Raw genomic sequence first — 23,973 nt, 5'->3', positions numbered from 1 at the left:
GAAATTTATTACTTCTGACAAACTTTCAGTTTTCACACTACACTTGTCAACCTTCAGTTGCCACGCTTCTAGTGCTAATTACATGTGTAATAATCTTTCTTTTTCAGTTACTATAGTAATTGTCCTTAGGACTGGCGACCGTAATTTCCCCCAAATCTCAAATATCTAATTACCGCTAGTTGATTGTTAACGTAACGGCCGCACATTTACTTTTTTATTAACTTTACCCCTTTTTCAAAATTAATTTCCACCAGTTTCATTAGCATTTTTCCTTTCATTTAGATGTAACCCTTTCCTCCCTCTTTACCGACAAATTAACCTCGGTGACGATTGCTTTTCCCAAATTTCCATTAGGTACACGCGGTTTAATTTTTTGCTGTCATTAAGGTCGATAAGTGAAGGGGAGGTTACAATCTGACGAGGCCACGGTTTTCCAGTCATCTAGGGTGCAACCGATGTTGTCACGAGCCCAGGAGAGGCGCTGGATCCAATATTGTGCTTTTAGCAAAGGCACTCGCATCGGTTGTCTACTGCAATTGCCCCTATCGTCAAATTTCTCCGCACCGTCTTAACGGATACGTTCGTCGTACGTCCCACGTTGATTTCTGCGGTCATTTCACCCAGTGTTGCTTGCCTGTTAATACTGACATCTCTAACCAAACGCCGCTGCTCTCGCTCATTAAATGAAGGCCGTCGGTCACTGCGTTTCCCATGCGAGGGGTAATGGCTGAAATGTGGTACTCCAGGCACACTCCTGCCATTGTGGATCTCGGAATATTGAATCTCTTAACGGTTTCCGAAATGGAAAGTCACATGCGTCAAACTCCAACTACCGTTCCGCGTTTAAACTCTGTTAACTATCTTCGTGCGGCCATAATCACGTCGAAAATCTATCCACATGAATCACCTGAATTCAAATGACAGCTATGCCAACGAACTGCCGTTTTATACCTTGTGTACGTGATACTACCGCACTCTGTATATCTTCCTATCGCTATCCCATGACTTTTGTCATCTCAGCGTAAACCATAGTCACAAGCAATTTTGAAAAAATATTTTGCTTTCATAATATAAAAATGGTTTTTCACGTTCCTCACATACCAAGCACGTAAGGTGCAATACCTAGCAGTTCTGTACCTTTTTACTACTATAATACTGGCCATTAAGATTGCTACACCACGAAGATGACGTGCTACAGACGCGAAATTTAGCCGACAGGAAGAAGATGCTGTGATATGCAAATGATTAGCTTTTCAGAGCATTCACACAAGGTTGGCGCCGGTGGCGACACATACAACGTGCTGACATGAGGAAAGTTTCCAACCGATTTCTCATACAGAAACAACAGATGACCGGCGTTGCCTGGTGAAACGTTGTTGTGATGCCTCGTGTAAGGAGGAAAATACGTACCATCATGTTTCCGACTTTGATCAAGGTCGGATTGTAGCCTATCGCGATTGCGGTTTATCGTATCGCGACATTACTGCTCGCGTTGGTCGATATCCGATGACTGTTATCAAAATATGGAATCAGTGGGTTTAGGAGGGTAATACGGAATGCCGTGCTGGATTCCAACGGCCTCGTATCACGAGCAGTCGAGATGACAGGCATCTTATCCGCATGGCTCGAACGGATCGTGCAGCCACGTCTCTATCCCTGAGTCAACAGATGGGCAAGACAACAACTATCTGCACGAACAGTTCGACGACGTTTGTAGCAGCACGGACTATCAGCTCGGAGACCATGGCTGCGGTTACCCTTGACGCTGCATCACAGACAGGAGCGCCTGCGATGGTGTACTCAACGACGAACCTGGGTGCACGAATGGCAAAACGTCATTTTATCGGATTAATCCGAGGTTCTGTTTACAGCATCATGATGGTCGCATCCGTGTTTGGCGACATCGCGGTGAACGCACATTGGAAGCGTATATCACCCGGCGTGATGGTATGGGGTGCCATTGGTTATACGTCTCGGTCACCTCTTGTTCGCATTGACGGCACTTTGAACAGTGGACGTTACGTTTCAGATGTGTTACGATCCGTGGCTCTACCCTCCATTCGATCCCTGCGAAACCCTACATTTCAGCAGGATAATGCACGACCATATCTTGCATGTCCTGTACGGGCCTTTTTGGATACAGAAAATGTTCGACTGCTACCCTGGCCAGCACATTCTCCAGATCTCTCACCAACTGAAAACGTCTGGTCAGTAGTGGCCGAGCAGCTGGCTCGTCACAATACGCCAGTCACTACTTTTGATGAACTGTGGTATCGTGTTGAAGCTGCATGGGCAGCTGTACCTGTACATGCCATCCAAGCTCTGTTTGGCTCAATGTCCAGGCGTATCAAGGCCGTTATTATGGCCAGAGGTGGTTGTTCTGGGTACTGATTTCTCAGGATCAATGCACCCAAATTGCGTGAAAATGTAATCACGTGTCAGTTGTAGTATAATATATTTGTCCAATGAATACCCGTTTATCATCTCCATTTCTTCCTGGTATAGCAATTTTAATGGCCAGTAGTGTACTTTTGAAAATTTGTGCAAGTTTCTATGGGACCAAATGCTGAGGTTATCGATCCCTAGGCTTATACACTTCTTAATCTAACTCAAACTAACTTACGCTAAGGACATCACACCCATGCCCGACGGAAGACTCGAACCACCGACTGGGGAGCCGCAAGAGCCGCCTCTGACCCCGCGGCTACTCCACGTGGCACTACTACTTTACTGCACGATATAACTACTATTTTACTCGTGCTGTACTGCGACACATGATCTGTATCAGTACTCCTTTACGCAAGCAGTGCAGAGTATTTTGAAACGGTTTTTGTCTTTATAGTCGGCCACTGTAGTCGAACGGTTCTAAGCGCTTCAGTCCGGAACCACGCGGCTACTACGGTCACAGGTTCGAACCCTGCCTCGGGCATGGATGTGTGTGATGTCCTTGGGTTAGTTAGGTTTAAGTAGTTATAAGTCTACGGGATTGATGACCTCAGATGTTAAGTCCCATAGTGCTTAGAGCCATTTAAACCATTTTTCTGTCTTTATGCATACTAATGATCTTCATACTTCGAGCACTCGGCAAAGAATCTGCTCTTATGTTGCGGAAATTTGCATCGCTGTCGATCTCCCCATGTAGGTAAGTGTCGTATATTGTCCAGTCAGGAACAACTGCAGAGTGTCCACTTTGTCCATTCTTGTCCACTTCATGTTCAACTTCATTGCTGGGGCATCCTCTATGGCGTCTGAAAGGCTTTTTTCAATTTGTAGAGGGCATCAGCAACTCAGTTTTTCTGTGAACCAGTGGGATGGACAAACCTGTCTTTCATCATCACATAAGCCAAGCATTTACTATGGCTGTGTGAAGTACATGATGAAATTTTCTCATGTGCCACTTTTTAGATCGAGTCATTATACAGTAATAGCCTAGAATTTAATGCAAGAGATCGACCGTTCGCATGTGCCTTATAAATTTTCACAATATTTGGACATGGAATCTGTTGAAATTCGATCTCTGGTTTCAAGAAACTTTTTTTTACCCAACTGGCTGGCTTCCTGCAGTTGATGATAGTACACATACAATTTTGCTGTCGTATCAAGTGACTGTACATAGCTTCACACTGTCAGCAGTTGAAGCTCTCCCAATAACGGCTCCCACTCATTTTTCTTCACGTTTATTCTCCATGTTTATACTCCATGTTTTCCAAGCCAAAATGTTAGCATCTGGAAATGCTTCAAGGCCACCATAATCACAATGATTGCCCCACACTACAGCTAATGTCAACCATGTACTACCTCCAAAAAGAACTTGTACATCACATGTGAAGTTCAGGCGGAGTCCTCGAAACACATTTGGACCTCCAATCAGTTGTTGTTTGTTGAACTGTCCAGCTAAATCAATATCAATAGCCTTCAAAGCACGATACACAGGAACGCTGCGCCGCCAGCGACGGCGCCATGCACGTCGCCGAGGCATTGCTGTGGCACGTTAATACAGGTAAACTTAGCCGCTGTGCCGGCTGCTGCGCGCCCTCTGATTGGCTGGTTACCCTGTGGCGCGCGATTCGAACGGGGGGGCGCAACACGGGCTCTAGTATTACTAGGCCCGTGTTGCAGAAAAACCTGGAAGTGGCTGATTGCGCAACACTCTGATAGGGCGCGCTGGCGTAGATGTGGCGCGCTGGGACCGGACGTTGACGTCACGATAAGGAGCGCTGGCTGCAGCTGCGCCGCAGCACGGAGCGTCATACGCTCTGCGAACGTCGAGGAGTGCGGACGCATAACTCTGGGTGTCTCGCTGGGCGTTGGCTTGCTACGCTTACCTGTATTAACGTGCCACAGCAATTCCTCGGCGACGTGCATGGCGACGTCGCTGGCGGCGCAGCGTTCCTGTGTATCGTGCTTTGAAGGCTATTGACATTGATTTAGCTGGACAGTTCAATAAACAACAACTGATTGGAGGTCCAAATGTGTTTCGAGGACTCCGCCTGAACTTCACATGTGATGTACAAGTTCTTTTTGGAGGTAGTATATGGTTGACATTAGCTGTAGTGTGGGGCAATCATTGTGATTATGGTGGCCTTGAAGCATTTCCAGATGCTAACATTTTGGCTTGGAAAACATGGAGTATAGCTGAGACAACAGGACTCTTAGCTGAAGTTCCATATGGTACACTTGTTCCCACCATGCCATTTGTGTTGAGTACTAGAAAGAAGAAGAAATTAAATGCCGACGAGTACCTGTTTATATGGGCCAAAGTGGGGAATGGAAATTGTAAAATAAAGATTAATGGTCTTTTCAACCTTATAGTTCCTATTGCAATTATACCTTCGTTTCTCAGATATAGCTATAATTGCATGTTCTTGAACGTTTTCAAACAGAACTGTGTAGTTTAGGCTCCTTGGAACAGTACGTGAAAGACTAATAACAACATTCCTATTAACACCAATATCTGGTTCACTTGGAAATAGTACATTATCTGAAGCATCAGTAAATATATCAAAGTCATAGCTAAACCCAGATTGACCACTAAGAACGAAAGCTGCACGTACGATGTTTCACTGGATTGTAATGTTGTATGGACATCCTGCGAACCTCAGCTTGCTGTGTTCCTCCATGAGATCCATAGCGCTGGAGACAATGGCGCTCAGGTTGATGTCGTGTTCCTTAACTTCAGGAAGGTAATTGACACCGTCCGCCACTGACATTTAATGAAAAACGAATACGAGCTTATCGAGTATCAAAGCAGATTTGCGACTGGATTCAAGACGTCGTTGCGGACGGAACGCTACACGTCGCTCTTAACGGAACAAAATCGACAGATGTAATTTCCGTAATACCCCAAGGAAGTGTGGTATGACCGTTAGTGTTTACAATATATGTAAATGATATAGTAGAAAGCTTCGGATGCTCTTTAAGGCTGTTCGAAGATGATGCGGTTGTCTACAACAAAGTAGCAACGCCAGAAGATAGTAAAGATTTGCAGAATCATCTCCAGAGAGTAGATGAATGGTGGAGGCCGTGACAGTTGGCCCTGAACGTAAATAAATGTAACATATTGCTCATATACAGGGAAAGAAATCCACTACTGTATAGGTCCACTATTGATGACAAATCGCTGGAAACAGCACCTGCCGTAAAATATCTAGAAGTAACTAACCTGAGCGACCTTAAGTGGAATGACCACATGAAACAAATAGTGGGAAAATCAGATGCCAGACTCAGATTCATAGGAAGAATCTTAAGGTTCAAATGGCTCTGAGCACTATGGGACTTAACTGCTGTGGTCATCAGTCCCCTAGAACTTAGAACTACTTAAACCTAACTAACCTAAGGATATCACACACATCCATGCCCGAAGCAGGATTCGAACCTGCGAGCGGAGCGGTCGCGCGGTTCCAGACTGTAGCGCCTATAACCGCTCGGCCACTCCGGCCGGCCCGAATCTTAAGGAAATGTAACTCATCTACGAAGGAAGTGGCTTATAATGCGCTTGTTCGATCGATTCTTGAGTACTGTGCATCTATCTGTAATCCCTGCCAGATAGGACTGATAGAAGAGATAGAGAAGATCCAACGAAGAGCAGTACATTTTGTCACACGAACGTTTAGTCGGCACGTGAGAGTTACGGAGATGATCAATGAGGTCAGCTCGCATCCACTCCCAATGGGCGACCAGAGCGCCCTCAGCAGGCCAAAGTCAGAACTGTTCTACAAATTCGGCCTCGTTTCCCCCTCAACACAAACGCGTTACTGTTTCTTGTCTGGACCTGCTTCCCTTCTTGCTTTTTCGTACACCCATCTCCAGACTCTGGGATTACAACAACAAATATATTTTGGCATGGTTTGCACACAGCAGTATCCTACCGATCGCTCACGCAACATAATTCCAAAGATGTGGACTGGGAATTATTTCTCAACAAATTCCAAACTTTAGCTAGGTGGAGCGTGCTCTATACCATTGAGTAACTAGAAACCAATCACATCCGCGAAGGCCTTTATGTGAGAACTCGAAACAAATGATGAAATAGACACTTAGCCTCGTGAATACTGATGTTGGTGGTGTAGCAGATTCCATATCATCCCTATAATTTAGAAAGTGAACTAAGGTGTTTCTCATGTCTAGAGAACCGGCAAACGTATCTTCCCCCTGCTAGATGTGCACACCACAATCGATCTTCTCTCAACTAAATAAAGACGGTAAATGTGAAGAAACAGAAAACCGAATGATTTACATGGGAGGGAATAATTGGCCTGCACAAACACATGTCCATATTGAATCTCGTCAAATTTCCACCCGATCACGATAGCTATCAAACACATACTAAGTATTAGTTCGCTATTCGGTCGTCCAGAACACAACACGGTTAATTCATCTACATTCCTACACTCCAACAGGCCTCTCCAGTCTGACAGCTCCTACCATTAATGGGAAACGTGAATCAATTCCACACAGGGCACAGGCGCTACGGGCTGAGCTAGCATAGGTAGAATGTTTATCCTAAGAAATGGGGCAAATATATATTTTAATCCTGTACTTACAACTAAATGTTACAATCGTAATCTCAGTTGAACGACATTCAACAACGAGCGAAGTATCGGAAATACACCCTGTTGATGGCTGTGGCTCTGGAAATAGAAATATCAGTACCATTCTTATGACTTGACATACTCTTCCCTTTGCTATCATGGTGCTTGATGTGAAATTCATACCTTCCTTACAACTGGATATAGTCATTCTCTTTTACACATGTCGGAACACATACATTAAAAGGCTGATGCTCAAGGTGAACCTATCATGCATCCCCTACTAGTACTAAGTATAATACTTCATCAATAACTGATCGCTGGCGATATGAAATAATACTGACCAAAAATCTGAGAGGGGTGGACATTTGTCATAAGTTTTTCTTGTGAGTGCTACCACCACACTTAGAAAGAGAGATCCACAAGCAGTCGTGGTTCTACAGGTGCACACAAGTATCCATGTTAAAAGCTATACTGGCTTTATAAATCAAGGTACGCCATTACCTCTAAATGAGGCGGTTTTTTATCCAGACAAATACCAAGACGACTATAGCTGGAGTGTATATTATCGGACCAACACATCACCGATGGTGCAACCTCATGATAAAAGTACCGCGTTTTGAAAGTGATTCGCCTATGAAGCTTGGTATGTAAGTGGTATTTGAGACACCCTCACCCCCCCCCCCCCCCCCGCCCAGCTTGATATTTATCCAGTATTTGTAACGCATTCTGACTCAACGAAATGTCAGAGTGTCAATGATATATCCACTGAGTTATTTAAAATCATCCAGTGTTATGGTAACAGCGGTAATAATATGGTTTACACAGTGCGACGTCTAGAGGTGGCCCAATTGATCTATTGTCCCTCCAAAATTCAAACTTCCAGCCGTGGAGGGCTTAGCAGGGGGTGTGCAGTACTTTCCAGCCACCTTGGGTAGCAACACTCGCATCATCAGCTACCGTCAAGGCAGTCATCTACAATGATGTCAATCGCGTCACAGTGCAACATCTTGGATAACTGTACTTTGGGGTGATGTCCTTGTTGCCTGTGAGAGGCCACAGATCAGAATGTCTTAATTAATGACGTCAATCGTGTCATCAGCTAACGTAAGAGCAGCTATCTTGAATGACATCAATCACATCACAGTGCAACGTCTTGGATAACGGTACTTTGGGGTGAAGTCCATGTTGTCTGCGAGAGGCAGTAGATCAGAGCATCTTAATGTCAATTTATAACCTGACAAAGACCTCAATGTCTTGGCAGAAAAACAAAATGTTTGTCAGTGTACAAAGCGTATTAGAGCAGAAAAAATTATGTTTCAAACAACGAGACAGGGAGCGTCTCTTGCGGCCTACAGTATGGTCTGTGGGGTATACGGTCATCCTCCTACAGTACAGGTAATGGAACTTTAAACTGGTCTGTGCAGTTGATCAATACCTATATATTTAATAGGATCGTCATATGTGCCCGATGCCTGCATGCATGTGGTATTTGTTTTCGATATACGGGATGAGGGAGATGCGGTAAAAATCTTATCTACTTATATATCGGATGTAGTTAGTTGAGCTTTCATAGGTCTTAATTTTTCTCTGACGAATGGTACAGAATAACGAAGATGACATGTTGGGGAGATAGATGTGAATGGATATGGATCTGTAGTATTTGTATGTAGTTTGGAGAAGCATCACAACGCAGTAGCAAAATTCACGTCCTTCCCCCAGTTCCCGCACTGTCTTTTGTACTACTTCATGTTGCAGGTGCAGGGTTCGTTTCCATCGAATGGTCAAAACACATTTCTGTCAGTAACTCAGCTTCGCCTGCTTCTGCACGGATTGCAGGAGGTGGTAGATATAGTTTCCTCTAACCCCTACTCCGTTCTGACTTACACTGGAACGATCACGTGTGCAAAGGAGCAGGGATGGTAGCGTAGAGTCTGAGGAGGCATTTGCAGGATGCATAGAGGCTACCTTAAATGATGCGGTAATTTTACTATAGCAGATAGATTCGAGAAAGGTGGATCGTTTGGAGATATGAGAGTGCCAGAAGTATGATTGAGTAGTGGTTGTAATCATTAATGGACCCACTGCAGGTATGTGCTTATATGGAAAGACTTGATTTTAATCCAAGACAGCATTTCTAGCGGTTAGAGTGGCTATAGAGATCTTATAAGCTTGTGTACATTTCTTACGACCTCACCCATCACACCATCTACTACTGTTTGTAATCCTTCTCATCTACATTTACATGTATATGATTACTCTGCAATTCACATTTAAGTGCTTGGCAGAGGGTTCATCGAACCACAATCATACTATCTCTCTACCATTCCACTCCCGAACAGTAGACACTGGATTCGCATTCGGGAGAACGACGGTTCAATCCCGCGTCCGGCCATCCTGATTTAGGCTTTCCGTGATTTCCCTAAATCACTCCAGGCAAATGCCGAGATGGTTGCTTTCGAAGGGCACGGCCGACTTCCTTGCCCGACATTCCCTAATCCGATGAGACCGATGACCTCGCTGTCTGGAATCCTTCCCCAAAAACAATCCAACTCCAACTCCCGAACAGCGTGCGGGAAAAACGAACACCTAAACCTTTCTGTTCGAGCTCTGGTTTCTCTTATTTTATTTCCCTTATTTTATTAAAGCAAACGTCTTTGCTTTAATGACTTCCATCGCAACTCGCGTATCATATCTGCCACACTCTCTCCCCTATTACGTGATAATACAAAACGAGCTGCCCTTTTTTGCACCCTCCCGATATCCTCCGTCAATCCCACACCGCGCAGCAATATTCTAACAGAGGACGAACGAGTGTAGTGTAAGCTGTCTCTTTAGTGGACTTGTTGCATCTTCTAAGTGTCCTGCCAATGAAACGCAACCTTTGGCTCGCCTTCCCCACAATATTATCTATGTGGTCTTTCCACCTGAAGTTGTTCGTAATTTTAACACCCAGGTACTTAGTGGAATTGACAGCCTTGACAATTGTACTATTTATCAAGTAATCGAATTCCAACCGATTTCTTTTGGAACTCATGTGGATCACCTCACACTTTTCGTTATTTAGCGTCAACTGCCACCTGTCACACCATACAGCAGTCTTTTCTAAATCGCTTTGCAACTAATACTGGTCTTCGGATGACCTTACTAGACGGTAAATTACAGCATCGTCTGCGAACAACCTAAGAGAACTGCTCAGATTGTCACCTAGGTCATTTACATAGATGAGGAACAGCAGATGTCCCAGGACGCTTCCCTGGGGAACACCTGGTATCACTTCAGTTTTACTCGATGATTTGCTGTCTATTACTACGAACTGCGACCTTCCTGACAGGAAATCACGAATCCAGTCGCACAACTGAGACAATACCCCATAGGCCCGCAGCTTGATTAGAAGTCGCTTGTGAGGAACGGTGTCAAAAGCTTTCCGGAAATCTAGAAATACGGAATCAACTTGAGATCCCCTGTCGATAGAGGCCATTACTTCGTGCGAATAAAGAGCTAGCTGCGTTGCACAAGAACGATGTTTTCTGAAACCATGCTTCTCAATCAACCACTGTCTATAATTCAGTGGATATATCACCGACCCTCTAGCATTGCATAGAGTCAGCACGTGTTACAAATACTGGAGAAATACCTAGCTGGGACGGTCTGAGGGAGTCGCAAATACTGCTTACATGCCACACTCCTTAGCCGAATCACTTTCAAAATGCAGTACTTTTACCTCGAGAGTGCACTGTCGGTGACGTGTTGGTCTGATCATATACACTCCAGCGATCACCATCTTAGTATTTGTCCGGATAGAAAAACCGCCTCATTCAGAGGTAATTTCGTACCTCAATTAATAAAACCAATATAGCTTTTAATATGGATACTTGTGCACACCTGTAGAACCACGACCGCATGTGACAGTAGCATACAGTAGTTGCTGCGATTGGATTTTTTAACATCTGGTCGATTACATCTCTCTTTCTAAGACGCGGTGGTAGCACTCGCAAGAAAAAACTTATGAGAAATGTCCACCGCTCGCTGATTTTCGGTCAGTATTATTTCGTATCGCCAGCAATCAGTTATTGATGAAGTATTATATGGGATGCGTGATAGGTTCACCTTAAGCATCAGGCTTATAATGGATGTGTTTGTGTTCCGACATGTGCAAAAGGGAATGACTGTGTCCAGCTGTAAGGAACGTATGTATTTGACGTTGAGTAGCGTGATACCAAAGGGAAGAGTATGTCAAGTCATAAGAATGGTACTGATATTTCTATTTCCAGAGCCACAGCCATCAACAGGGTGTATTTCCGATACTTCGCTCATTGTCGAATGTCGTTCAACTGAGATCGCGATTGTAACATTTAGTTGTAAGTACAGGGTTAAAATATATACGTGGGCGATTTCTTAGGATAAACATTCTACCTGTGCTTGCTCAGCCCGCAGCCCCAGTGACCTATGAGGGGGTGATTCACGTTTCCTGATAACAGTAGGGGCTGTCAGACTGAAGAGGCCAGTTGGAGTGTAGGAATGTAGATGAATTAACCGTGTTATCCTCTAGACGACCGAATAGTGAACTAATACTTAGTATGTGTTGGATAGCTTTCATGTTCATGTGGAAATTTGACAAGATTCAATATGGACATGTGTTTGTGCTGGGCCATTGTTCACTCCCATGTAAATTGTTCAGTTTTCTGTTTCTACACATTTCCCGTCTTGATTTAGTTGACAGAAGATCGATTGTGGTGTGCACATCTAGAAGGGGGAAGACACTTTTGCCGGTTCTCTAGACATGAGAAACACCTTAGTTCACTTTGTAAATTATAGGGATGATTTGGAACCTACTACATCACGAACATCACTATTCGCGAGGGTAAATGTCTATTTCATCATTTGTTTCCAGTTCTCACATAAAGGTCTTCGCAGACAGATTAGTTTCTAGTTACTCAATGGTCTAGAGCACGCTCTACCTAGCTAAAGTTTAGAATTTGTTGAGAAATAATTCCCAGTCCACATCTTCGGAATTACTTTGCTTGAGCTGCTATGTGCAAGCCATGCGAAAATATATTTGTTGCTGTAATTCCAGAGTCTGGAGATGGGTGTATGAAGAAGCAAGAAGGGAAGCAGGTCCAGACCATAAACAGTAATGCATTTGTGCCAAGGGGGAAACAGGCCCAAATTTGTAGAAAAGTTCTGACTTCGGCCTGCAGATGGTGCTCTGGTCTCCCGTTGGGAGTGGATGCCAGCTGACCTTGCAGGGAAATATCTTGTGCCATGAGTATACGTACTGTGCTGTCTGTCTTCGTGGTGTATGTACAAAGGATGTAAAAGGGACGATTTTTGTATGGCACAGGATACAAATTGCATGTTTATTAGATCGATACGATACACGGTGATATATTGATGGGCCGGAGATTGGTTTCACGTTCTAATATTCAATCTCCTGTCGTCGGTGGAAGTGCAGTGTAAATGAGTAAGAGCCTTTCCGTATTTGATCTTATGTAGGGGCACTTTTCAGGGTTTAATTATCGATGCAATATGGCTATCTGTGTAAAATAGTTTTTTGCCGCTGAAAGTATCTTCTGCAGAAAGAAAAAGAAAAGGTGGATGTGCTTCCACACTGACAGCATCAGTAATTCGGCAGGTAAATTCGATAAGAGCCAATCATAATCCCCCATTCATTCAGAAGACGTCCTTTGTGCAGGGATATTGGAGTCTCTACATAGCAGTGAGAACGTTTGTGTATGTTGAAAGCATGAAGGGTAACACGTGATGGATGGGGTGCCAAGTTAGGGCCACCATGAGGAATGCAGTCGGCGTTATTCCGCGCTATTTTCGTAAACAGGTTCTGTTAGGGCAAGAATTTCCATGCATACAAGCTGAGACATCAAGAAAGTAAGCGTTAACTATTTTCTGGGACACTATATGATTGGCTCCTATTTTACAAAGCCATGTGACGTCAGAATAACATTGAGATCCTTTTAGATGGCAAGTCGCCATGTGGACATTTTGCAGCGAGGAGTCAGTCACGATAGCGCAGGTACTCATGGCTGGACACAGCTCATATGTTCTGTTAGGGTTGCTAGGGGGAAAGCAGCCTGTGCTATTCTGGAACAGGTTTCTATAGCGTGGTCTGTGACGTCAGCATCCATAGGTATAATGGCAGCAATGGTAAACACACGTGCCTCCCAGATGCATTATGCGTATTCTGTGGCGAGGTGGACATGGATGTGTGCTGTACCTCACGTGATCGGCGAGGACATCACAGAAGCGGACTTGCAGGCAGCTACTTACTGGGAAAAAGGCGGCAGATGTGAGAATGAAAAAGACTACCCCATACATGTGAAAAATATCGATTTAATTAATTTGAATAAATTTTTTATAGCAATGTGGCGTTAAGGGGAGGGTGTGCATGAGTGGGTGACATTGAGCAGAACAGCAGGTTAAGTGCAGAACACTAAGTTAAATTGCTTAGTTTTTGTATAAACACAGTACAGAAGTTTAACATGTGGGTGACAAAGACGAATGCGGCAGAAATGGCGTTCAAAAGCATGTGGAATCCGAAAAGTGTACCAGAAAATTGTGGGAGGACATAGCTAATTAGTTAATTTGGTATCAATGGTGGCAGAATAGTTTAAGGAAATGGGGGTGACATGGAAAACCACTTGACAGAACAATAGGTTAAGTGCTGAGAAAGGGCCCAATATTATGTTAATACACCCAGAATATAGTGCTGAACCTTAGGTTATGCATCATGTATGCTCCCTGTAATTACTTCTTACAAGACCTACATGTTTCCAAACAGTAGAGAATGATGAGCAACTCATATCCAATGCCTACAAACAGATTTTTCTTATAAATGAACAATATACCCCTCAATTTCCAGTTATGTGGCCCTTCCTCTCCACCATCAGACCGCCATCTTGGATTACATCATGGAAGGGATGACAGCGCTCTTTGGTGGTGGTACTGTGTACTACACCCAGACCTTGCTGTGACCACACTTGATGGTGGTACTGCCTCTAATTGTGTAAATAAATAGTGAATGCAAAATATAGACTTCTGTCCAGCACAGGTTGAGTCCTCTCCCCAACCAATCCCTACTACAAGGAGGTGGTGTTGGGGTGACTTAGGTTAGTGGAACTGCCCTTTTGTTTCCCAATAATTTCTTAGGTTAGTAGAGATAGCCCAAGTGACCTTTCTTTACTGCCAAAATTCAAACTTCCCGCCATTTCTTATGACGAGGTTTCGGTCGGGTGACTTAGGTTAGTGGAGGTGAGCTTTCTTTCCAGTGATTTTCTTAGGTTAGTAGAGGTAGGCCAATCGACCTATCTTCATGCAAAATTCAGACTTGGCGCCAGTTCATGGGACGATGTGGCAGTCAGATGACTTAGTTTAGTGGGGATAGACCACGTGACCTACCTTTCGTGCCATTTTCTTAGATTAGTAGAGGTTGCATTGTCCTGACAGAATTTGAACTTTCCACTAAGAGGGGTGTGCAAGGGGGATGTGGCAGAGGGGATGGCACTTCCCCACCATCGGTACTTGTGTCATGAGCTGACACCATGGCCGCCATCTTGGATGACGTCATCGACAGACGTCATGGAAACCATCTTGGATGACGTCATCAACTGATGTCACGGATGCCATCTTGGATGACGCCATCAAATGAGTCACGGACGCCATCTTGGATGACGTCATCAACTGACATCAGTTGATGACCAAGTGACCTATCTTTCCTGCCATTTTCTTAGATTAGTAGAGGTTGCATTGTCCTGACAGAATTTGAACTTCCCGCTAAGAGGTGTACAATTAGGATTAAGTGAATTGTTTGAGACTATCTCATCAGCTCACAAACAAATTATCACACTTGAATCTAACCTAGACCAAAGGCAACATTGGAGCTCATCAGTTGATGACATCATCCAAGATGGCGTCCATGACGTCATTTGATGACGTCGTCCAAGATGGCGGCCGTGACGTCACCCAACCCCAAGGTGGTTTCTGCGCCAAAGTACCGTTATACAAAATGGCAGCGATGATGTCACACAACCCTAAGGCTGTTTCTGGCATCAGGTACCAAGATGGTGAGGTGTGCTTGCTTGTGTGTATGAACGGTGTGTGTTTCTTTTTTTATGAAGAAGGTTGTGATGGAAAGCTTTGTGTAAGTATCTTTTAATTGTGCCTGCATGCATTTTATGTGTTATGTTTATGGTATGTAACAATCTACCTTTTCCTACACTGTTGATATTCCTACCTGGAGATTCCATTGTTTGAATCACTGATAGATGTAGATGTAACTTCTGCTGTGCAATAAGGTAGTGTGTTGGAACGTATGCTGTGCATGTTATACATTAATGACTCAATAGAAAACGTTAATAGAAACCTCAGACTTTTTGCAGCTAGTGCAGTTGTTTGCAGTGAAGTATTATCTGAAAAAAGCCATACAAATATGAGTTCTACATTAAGGTTCAAAGTGGTGCAAAGACTGGCAACTTACTTGAAATATTCTGAAATGTAAAATTGTAGGGTTGTATGGAAGCTTTTGATATTACATTCAAAAGAACCTACTAATACCAGATGTTGTCTTTGATCTAATAGGTAATGATGTTGTGAAATGAGATGTTATATGTGTGCAAACAGATTGAGAACAGAATATCAATAATTTTTGTTTTGCATTGACATTATTTTTTGGAACACATTTTGCAGTGACAGTCTGAGCTGCAATATTGCCTTTGGTCTAGGTTAGATTCAAGTGTGATAATTTGTTTGTGAGCTGATGAGATAGTCTCAAACAATTCACTTAATCCTAATTGTACACCTCTTAAAACAAAACAAAAACATAGTGTCCTATGGCTACAATTTCAATGAGTCATAACTGAAATAATCAACTCATTCAAATAACTGGTTGTGACAGTTTGTAGAGATATGAATTGGAATGATGACATAGGCTCAGTTGTAGCTAAATGATGTGCCAGACTTTGCATTTTCTCAGTATCCCCCAATGAACCAGACAGTCTACAAAGGAGATTGCTTGCAAAATACCATCCTGGAATACTGTTTGAGGACTAAGAGGAGATATTGAATGCATATAGAGAAGGGTGACACTAATGTTCATTGGTTTGTTTGATCCATGGGATAGTGTAACAGAGATGCTGAAAAACATGCCAGACACCTGACTATAGACACTAACTGTCCTGTGGAGATTAGATTAGATTAGATAAATACTTGTTCGATAGATCATAAATACGACACTTTGTAATGATGTGGAACGTGTCAGGTTAATAAAAGGTGTCTATACAAGATATTACATAGGTAAGTGACCAAAGACTTTTGTGGCAGCATAATTTACCCCCTTCTGAGCCAAAGTTAGATTTAACCTTGAGTAGTGAAGAACATACTTTCTCCTAGTGTTGTAGCCATGTACACTGCTATTACTTTTGAATTCGTTTGGATTGTTAATAACAAATTTCATAAGTGAATATATATATTGTGAGGCTGCAGTGAAGATCTCTAGCTCTTTAAGTAAGTGTCTGCAGGATGATCTTGGATGAGCTCCAGCAATTATTCTGATTACACGCTTTTGTGCAATGAACACTCTTTTACTCAATGATGAGTTACCCCAGAATATGATGCCATACGAAAGCAGAGAATGAAAATAGGTGTGGTAAGTTAATTTACTGAGATGTGTATCGCCACAATTTGCAATGATCCTAATAGCATAAGTAGCTGAACTCAAATGTTTCAGCAGATCTTCAGTGTGGTTTTTCCAGTTCAACCCCTCATCAACGCATACACCTAGAAATTATGAATATTCTACCTGAGCTACCGATTTCTGATCGAAGTCTATATTTATTAATGGTGTCATTCCATGTATTGTGTGGAACTGTATGTACTGTGTTTTGTCAAAGTTTAATGTGAGCCCATTTGCAGAGAACCACTTAATGATATTCTGTAAAATATCGTTTACAATTTCACCAGTTAATTCTTGTCTGTTGGGTGTGATAGTTATACTTGCATCATCAGCAAAAAGTACCAGCTTTGCATCTTCGTGAATATAGAATGGCAAGTCATTAATATATATTAAGAACAGCAGAGGACCCAAGACCGAACCTTGCGGCACCCCATTCTTGATTGTTCCCCAGTTTGAAAAATCACCAGTTTTTTGCGTATTATGTGAACTGCTTATTTCCACTTTCTGCACTCTTCCAGTTAGGTATGATTTAAACCAGGGCTTCCCAACGTGTGGTCCGCGGTCCCCTTATGGGTCCACCGGCTCTTTCTAGGGGGTCCGCGGCCACCTTTCACCAAATCGTGTAAACTAATGAGTAAAATTATTGAATAAAAATTTGAAAATCAAATTCATTACTATTGTTTTTTCGTGTGAAAAACGTGTGTACTTTTACTTCAGGTCGTATTCCCAAGCAGCCTTTGCGGTTCCTAAGTGAGATCGCATACACAGTTTAGTGCCGGAGAATGCGGCTTCTCTGATCGACTGTTTCGCAACAATACGGGGGCCATTTGTACGTCGTCTCACGACGCTAGATGCGCTGAAACCTTTTACACATACGCGGAGCGCAATCACATCGCTCGCTGGCACGTATGCGGCCCCAGGCATCATTCAAATTAATGTTAAACCTGCATTGTCAGTGCACTACCTGTCTCATAAGTCGAGTTTTGACCGGTTTATTACTTCTAACATGGATCGATGGCTGAAGCCAGGATCTGCAGTTTCTCCATCGCCTTCACACCAAGGGAAGTTTCCAGTTGAAATGAATGAGGAGGGAGGACGACCAAAGGAAGAACAGTCACAAGAAGTTCCACAGCCGGATTAATTATGTGAAAACGCTGCAAGTACTCCAGTGGTTGCAATATCCTGTGGAAGTGGAATAACCAAGAAGCGTAAGTACAACGAAAGCTATTTAGAAATGGGCTTTATGGAGACAAAGGAGGGTAAAGCTCAGTGTGTCCTTCCGAACAGTTCAATGGTTCCAGTTAAATTGGATTTCCAGGCTAAAGACATCGATTTTTTCAAAAGGAAGAGTGCTGAACTAGCTACTTCTCAGCATTGCATGAAAACCCATGCAAAAACAATTAATGAATATTAATTAAAAGCTTCTTTCTTGCTTAGTTAGCGAGTGGCAAAAACAGGCAAAGCGCATACCATTGTAGAAAATCTCATAAACCCGAATGTTAATGATATTGTTTCTTGCATGCTAGACGAAAAGGCAGTAAAGCTTGTATCTTCGGTGCCATTATCAAACAATACTGTCAAGAGACCTATTGTTGGCATGTCAAATGATGTGAATGACACTCTTGTTTCTCGCATCCAACACAATTCATTTTCTCTGCAGATAGATGAATCCACTGATGTTGCAGGATTAGCGATTTTATAGGCTTTTGTCCGTTATGAATATTCTGGATGTTTTGAGGAGGACCTCTTATTGTGCAGACCACTACCTGCCAACACAACAGGTGCTGAAATATTCCGTCTGTTTGATGATTTTTTAAGGACTAACGAAGTTTCATGGTCTAATTGTATAGATGTGTGCACAGATGGTGCAAAAGCTATGACGGGTCCTACAGTCGGAGCAATAACGAAATAAAACAAAACGCCAAGAATTGCAGCAGTAGTCATTGTGCTCTCCGCAGATACGCTTTAGCTACGAAACAAATGCCTGTTTCGTTCAAGAAAGTTTTAGATGAATCCATTCAAATAATTAACTACATAAAATCAAGGCCGTTGAAGTCAAGACTTTTCACAATACTGTGTGAAGATATGGGAAGCCTTCATCATTCCCTGCTTCTCCACACGGAAGTGAGGTGGCTGTCACGTGGGAATGCATTCTGTCGGTTGTACGAATTAAGATTGGAAGTCTTAGCTTTCCTTTTGGAGCACAACACCAAATTAGCAGCAGACCTTATAAATGACGAAAATTGGCAGTGTACACTTGCCTATTTCTCAGATGTTTTCTCCAAAATGAACGAAATGAATATTTCACTCCAAGGACAAAGTGAAACAAAGGTCACTGCTATCGACAAATTTCGAGCATTCAAGAGGAAAATCAGTTTTTGGGTAGAGAGTGTCGAGGAGGGGGAGGTCGAGTGTTTTCCTCTTCTCAAGGAGTTTTTTAAAAACAAAACATTGGCGCTTGGGAAGAATTTGTTTCATCAAATCCTGGAACACCTCCGAAGCTTGATGTCATTGTTGGAGCATTATTTCCCAACAGCTGATGATGAGAAGCTGCAGAAATACGAATGGGTGGTCAACCCATTCACTGTATCCAAAAAGCTGAACATTCTATCATCAAATGAATCTGAGTTGTTGATAGAAATTACTACATACCCTACAGTACCTTGAAATCAAGTTTTGACATTGACAGTTACTCACACTTTTGGATCCATTTGGATAACAAGAAATACTACCCCCTTGTTAAAAAGGCAAAATGTGTACTTCTTCCGTTTGCCACAACATACATGTGTGAATCTGGATACTCGATCTATGCTGCCAACAAAACTAAGTAAAGAAGCTGTCTAGATGTGGAACCAGACATCCATCTCCAGTTGTCAAGAACTGAACCCAACTTTTCAAAATTGTGTCAACAGAAGCACCCTCAACCATCACATTAGGATTCCATTATTATTCCTACAGACTCACCTATAGTAAAGAAGAAAGCATTTTTCTTCGTAGATGCTTAGTGAACGTACCTGACTATAACTCTGTAGGAATTTTGTTTCTGTCTTCTATCATTTACAAAATAATTATTAATTGAATGCTGTTGGCATTGATATTTTTGTTACGAAAATTAAAATGATCTCTAAAGCTAATTCCTTTTCTTTATAATATATTCCGCCCTCTCAGTTAAAATATGACCTGCCTATACTTCAATTACAATTACTTGCTCTTACTCTGACACTATATTGTGCCAACTGGCTGCGAGCGTAAAAAAAAAAAAAAAAAAAAAAAGAGGGCTTTTCACGTGCCACCTTGTAAAAGGTAAACCTCCTCTGCCAGAATTGTTTCCTTTGAGAAAAAAAGGCTTACGTTGTGTGAAATGCTTTGTATTCTTATAGAGAAATAAGAGAGTCTGTTTGTTTGTTTTCCTAATTTGTATACAGTCAATGCTGACTGCCACGATATAGTTCAAATGGTTCAAATGGCTCTGAGCACTATGGGACTCAACATCTTAGGTCATAAGTCCCCTAGAACTTAGAACTACTTAAACCTAACTAACCTAAGGACATCACACACACCCATGCCCGAGGCAGGATTCGAACCTGCGACCGTAGCAGCCCCGCGGTTCCGGACTGCAGCACCAAAAAAATGGTTCAAATGGCTCTGAGCACTATGGGACTCAACATCTTAGGTCATAAGTCCCCTAGAACTTAGAACTACTTAAACCTAACTAACCTAAGGACATCACACACATCCATGCCCGAGGCAGGATTCGAACCTGCGACCGTAGCAGTCCCGCGGTTCCGGACTGCAGCGCCAGAACCGCTAGACCACCGCGACCGGCCGGACTGCAGCGCCAGAACCGCTAGACCACCGCGGCCGGCCGGACTGCAGCGCCAGAACCGCACGGCCACCGCGGCCGGCCCACGATATAGTGTCCAAGTAGTAGTTGAAGTTATCAGCTGTGTCTAAACTGTTGCCAAGCCGCCTGCCAGTTGCCAGCTACCAACTGACAGTACCCTGTTGCAACGCCGCCTGCTAGCTGCCGGCTATGGACTGACAGTTGCCGTTCATTAGATACGCAAAGACATAAAAATAACTACACTTTCCGAGCTGTTTGCATGGGCACGAAAATCGATTGTGGAACTGGAAAACGGCTTTATAAAAGCAGATTTCCAGAATAGATTTTGAAATGTTTTCCTGACCAACCAAAAGCGGAACTGGGACACTGGCTTACAAATCCGGTTTTGGAAACGCATGTACACTGGGTGAATGTATTCCCACACATTGCACAACAGATGTCACAATAGTCGTTTAAAGGCAATTCCTTGGCCTCATTTCTTTCGTGATGTGTTTGTATCCCAAATCATGGGTCTGCTTCTTTGCTTCATGGCCGCGCAGTTTTACGGCGCCACGTCGTCGTGGATTGCGCGGCCGCTCCCGCCGGAGGTTCGAGTCCTCCCTCGGGCATGTGTGTGTGTGAGTGTGTGTGTATGTGTGTGTGTGTGTTGTTGTGGCCTTCAGTCATGAGACTAGTTTGATGCAGCTCTCCATGCTACTCTATCCTGTGCAAGCTTCTTCATCTCCCAGTACCTACTGCAGCCTACATCCTTCTGAATCTGCTTAGTGTATTCATCTCTTGCTCTCCCTCTACGATTTTTACCCTCCACGCTGCCCTCCAATACTAAATTGATGATCCCTCGATGTCTCAGAACATGTCCTACCAACCGATCCCTTCTTCTAGTCAAGTTGTGCCACAACCTCCTCTTCTCCCACATTCTATTCAATACCTCCTCATTAGTTACGTGATCTACCCATCTAACCTTCAGCATTCTTCTGTAGCACCACATTTCGAAAGCTTCTATTCTCTTCTTGTCTAAACTATTTATCGTCCACGTTTCACTTCCATACATGGCTACACCCCATACAAATACTTTCAGAAAAGAATTCCTGGCATTTAAATCTATACTCGATGTTAACAAATTTTTCTTCTTCATAAACGCTTTCCTTGCCATTGTCAGTCTACATTTTATATCCCCTCTACTTCAACCATCATCAGTTATTTTTCTCCCCAAATAGCAAAACTCCTTTACTACTTTAAGTGTCTCATTTCCTAATCTAATTCCCTCAGCATCACCCGCCTTAATTCGACTACATACCATTATCCTAGTTTTGCTTTTGTTGATGTTCATCTTATATCCTCCTTTCAAGACACTGTCCATTCCGTTAAACTGCTCTTCCAAGTCCTTTGCTGTCTCTGACAGAATTACAATGTCATCGGTGAACCTCCAAGTTTTTATTTCTTCTGCATGGATTTTAATACCTACTCCGAACCCTTCTTTTGTTTCCTTTATTGCTTCCTGAATATACAGATTGAATAACATCGGTTATAGGCTACAACCCTGTCTCACTCCCTTCCCAACCACTGTTTCCCTTTCATACCCCTCGACTCTTATAACTGCCATCTGCTTTCTGTACAAATTGTAAACAGCCTTTTGCTCCCTGTATTTTACCCAGCCACCTTCAGAATGTGAAAGAGAGTATTCCAATCAACATCATCAAAAGCTTTCTCTAAGTGTACAAAGGCTAGAAACGTAGGTTTGTCTTTCCTTAATCTTTCTTCTAAGATAAGTCTTAGGGTCAGTATTGCCTCACGTGTTCCAACATTTTTACGGAATCCAAACTGATCTTCCCTGAGGTCGGCTTCTATCAGTTTTTCCATTCGTCTGTAAAGAATTCGCATTAGTATTTTGCAGCTGTTACTTATTAAACTGATAGTTCGGTAATTTTCACATCTGTCAACACCTGCTTTCTTTGGGATTGGAATTATTATATTGTTCATGAAGTCTGAGGGTATTTCGCCTGTCTCATACATCTTACTCACCAGATGGTAGAGTTTTGTCAGGACTGGCTCTCCCAAGGCCGTCAGTAGTTCTAATGGAATGTTGTGTACTCCTGGGGCCTTGTTTCGACTTAGATCTTTCAGTGCTCTGTCAAACTCTTCAAGCAGTATCATATCTCCCATTTCATCTTCATCTACATCCTCTTCCATTTCCATAATATTGTCCTCAAGTACATCGCCTTTGTATAGAGCCTCTATATACTCCTTCCATCTTTCTGCTTTTCCTTCTTTGCTTAGAACTGGGTTTCCATCAAAGCTCTTGATATTCATGCAAGTGATTCTCCTTTCTCCAAAGGTCTCTTTAATTTTCCTGTAGGCAGTATCTGTCTTACCCCTAGTGAGATATGCCTCTACATCCTTACATTTGTCCTCTAGCCATCCCTGCTTAGCCATTTTGCACTTTTTGTTGATCTCATTTTTGAGACGTTTATATTCCTTTTTGCCTGCTTCATTTACTGCATTTTTATATTTTCTTCTTTCATCAATTAAATTCAATATTTCTTCTGTTACCCATGGATTTCTACTATCCTTCGTCTTTTTACCTACTTCATCCTCTGCTGCCTTCATTACTTCATCCCTCAGAACTACCCATTCTTCTTCTACTGTATTTCTTTCCCCCATTTGTGACAATTGTTCCCTTATGCTCTCTCTGAAACTCTGTACAACCTCTGGTTCTTTCAGTTTATCCAGGTCCCATCTCCTTACATTCCCAACTTTTTGCAGTTTCTTCAGTTTGAATCTACAGTTCATAACCAATAGATTATGGTCAGAGTCCACATCTGCCCCTGTAAATGTCTTGCAATTCAAAACCTGGTTCCTAAATCTCTGTCTTACCATTATATAATCTATCTGATACCTTTTAGTATCTCCAGGGTTCTTCCATGTATACAACCTTCTTTCATGATTCTTAAACCAAGTGTTAGCTATGATTAAGTTATACTCTACACAAAATTCTACCAGGCGGCTTCCTCTTTCATTTCTTAGCCCCATTCCATATTCACCTACTATGTTTCCTTCTCTCCCTTTTCCTACTGTTGAATTCCAGTCACCCATGACTATTAAATTATCGTTTCCCTTCACTACCTGAATAATTTCTTTTATCGCATAATACATTTCATCAATTTCTTTGTCATCTGCACAGCTAGTTGGCATATAAACTTGTACTACTGTAGAAGGCGTGGGCTTCGTGTTTATCTTGGCCACAATAATGCGTTCACTATGCTCTTTGTAGTAGCTTACCCGTACTCCTATTTTTTTATTTATTATTAAACCTACTCCTGCATTACCACTATTTGATTTTGTAGTTATAATCCTGTATTCATCTGACCAAAAGTCTTGTTCCTCCTGCCACCGAACTTCACTAATTTCCACTATAT

General features: G+C 42.7%; 1 protein-coding gene across 3 annotated transcripts in view; it reads right to left on the bottom strand.

The window, feature by feature from the left end:
- LOC126183597 (solute carrier family 22 member 7-like) overlaps nucleotides 1–23,973 on the bottom strand; it is a 223,462-nt gene that overhangs the window by 18,393 nt on the left and 181,096 nt on the right. The window lies entirely within an intron of this gene.

This window comes from Schistocerca cancellata, chromosome 4 (genome assembly GCF_023864275.1).
Source record: "Schistocerca cancellata isolate TAMUIC-IGC-003103 chromosome 4, iqSchCanc2.1, whole genome shotgun sequence".
NCBI lineage: Eukaryota > Metazoa > Arthropoda > Insecta > Orthoptera > Acrididae > Schistocerca > Schistocerca cancellata.
The sequence above is the reverse complement of the archived record's forward strand: the minus strand, read 5'-3'. Positions and strand labels throughout refer to the sequence as shown.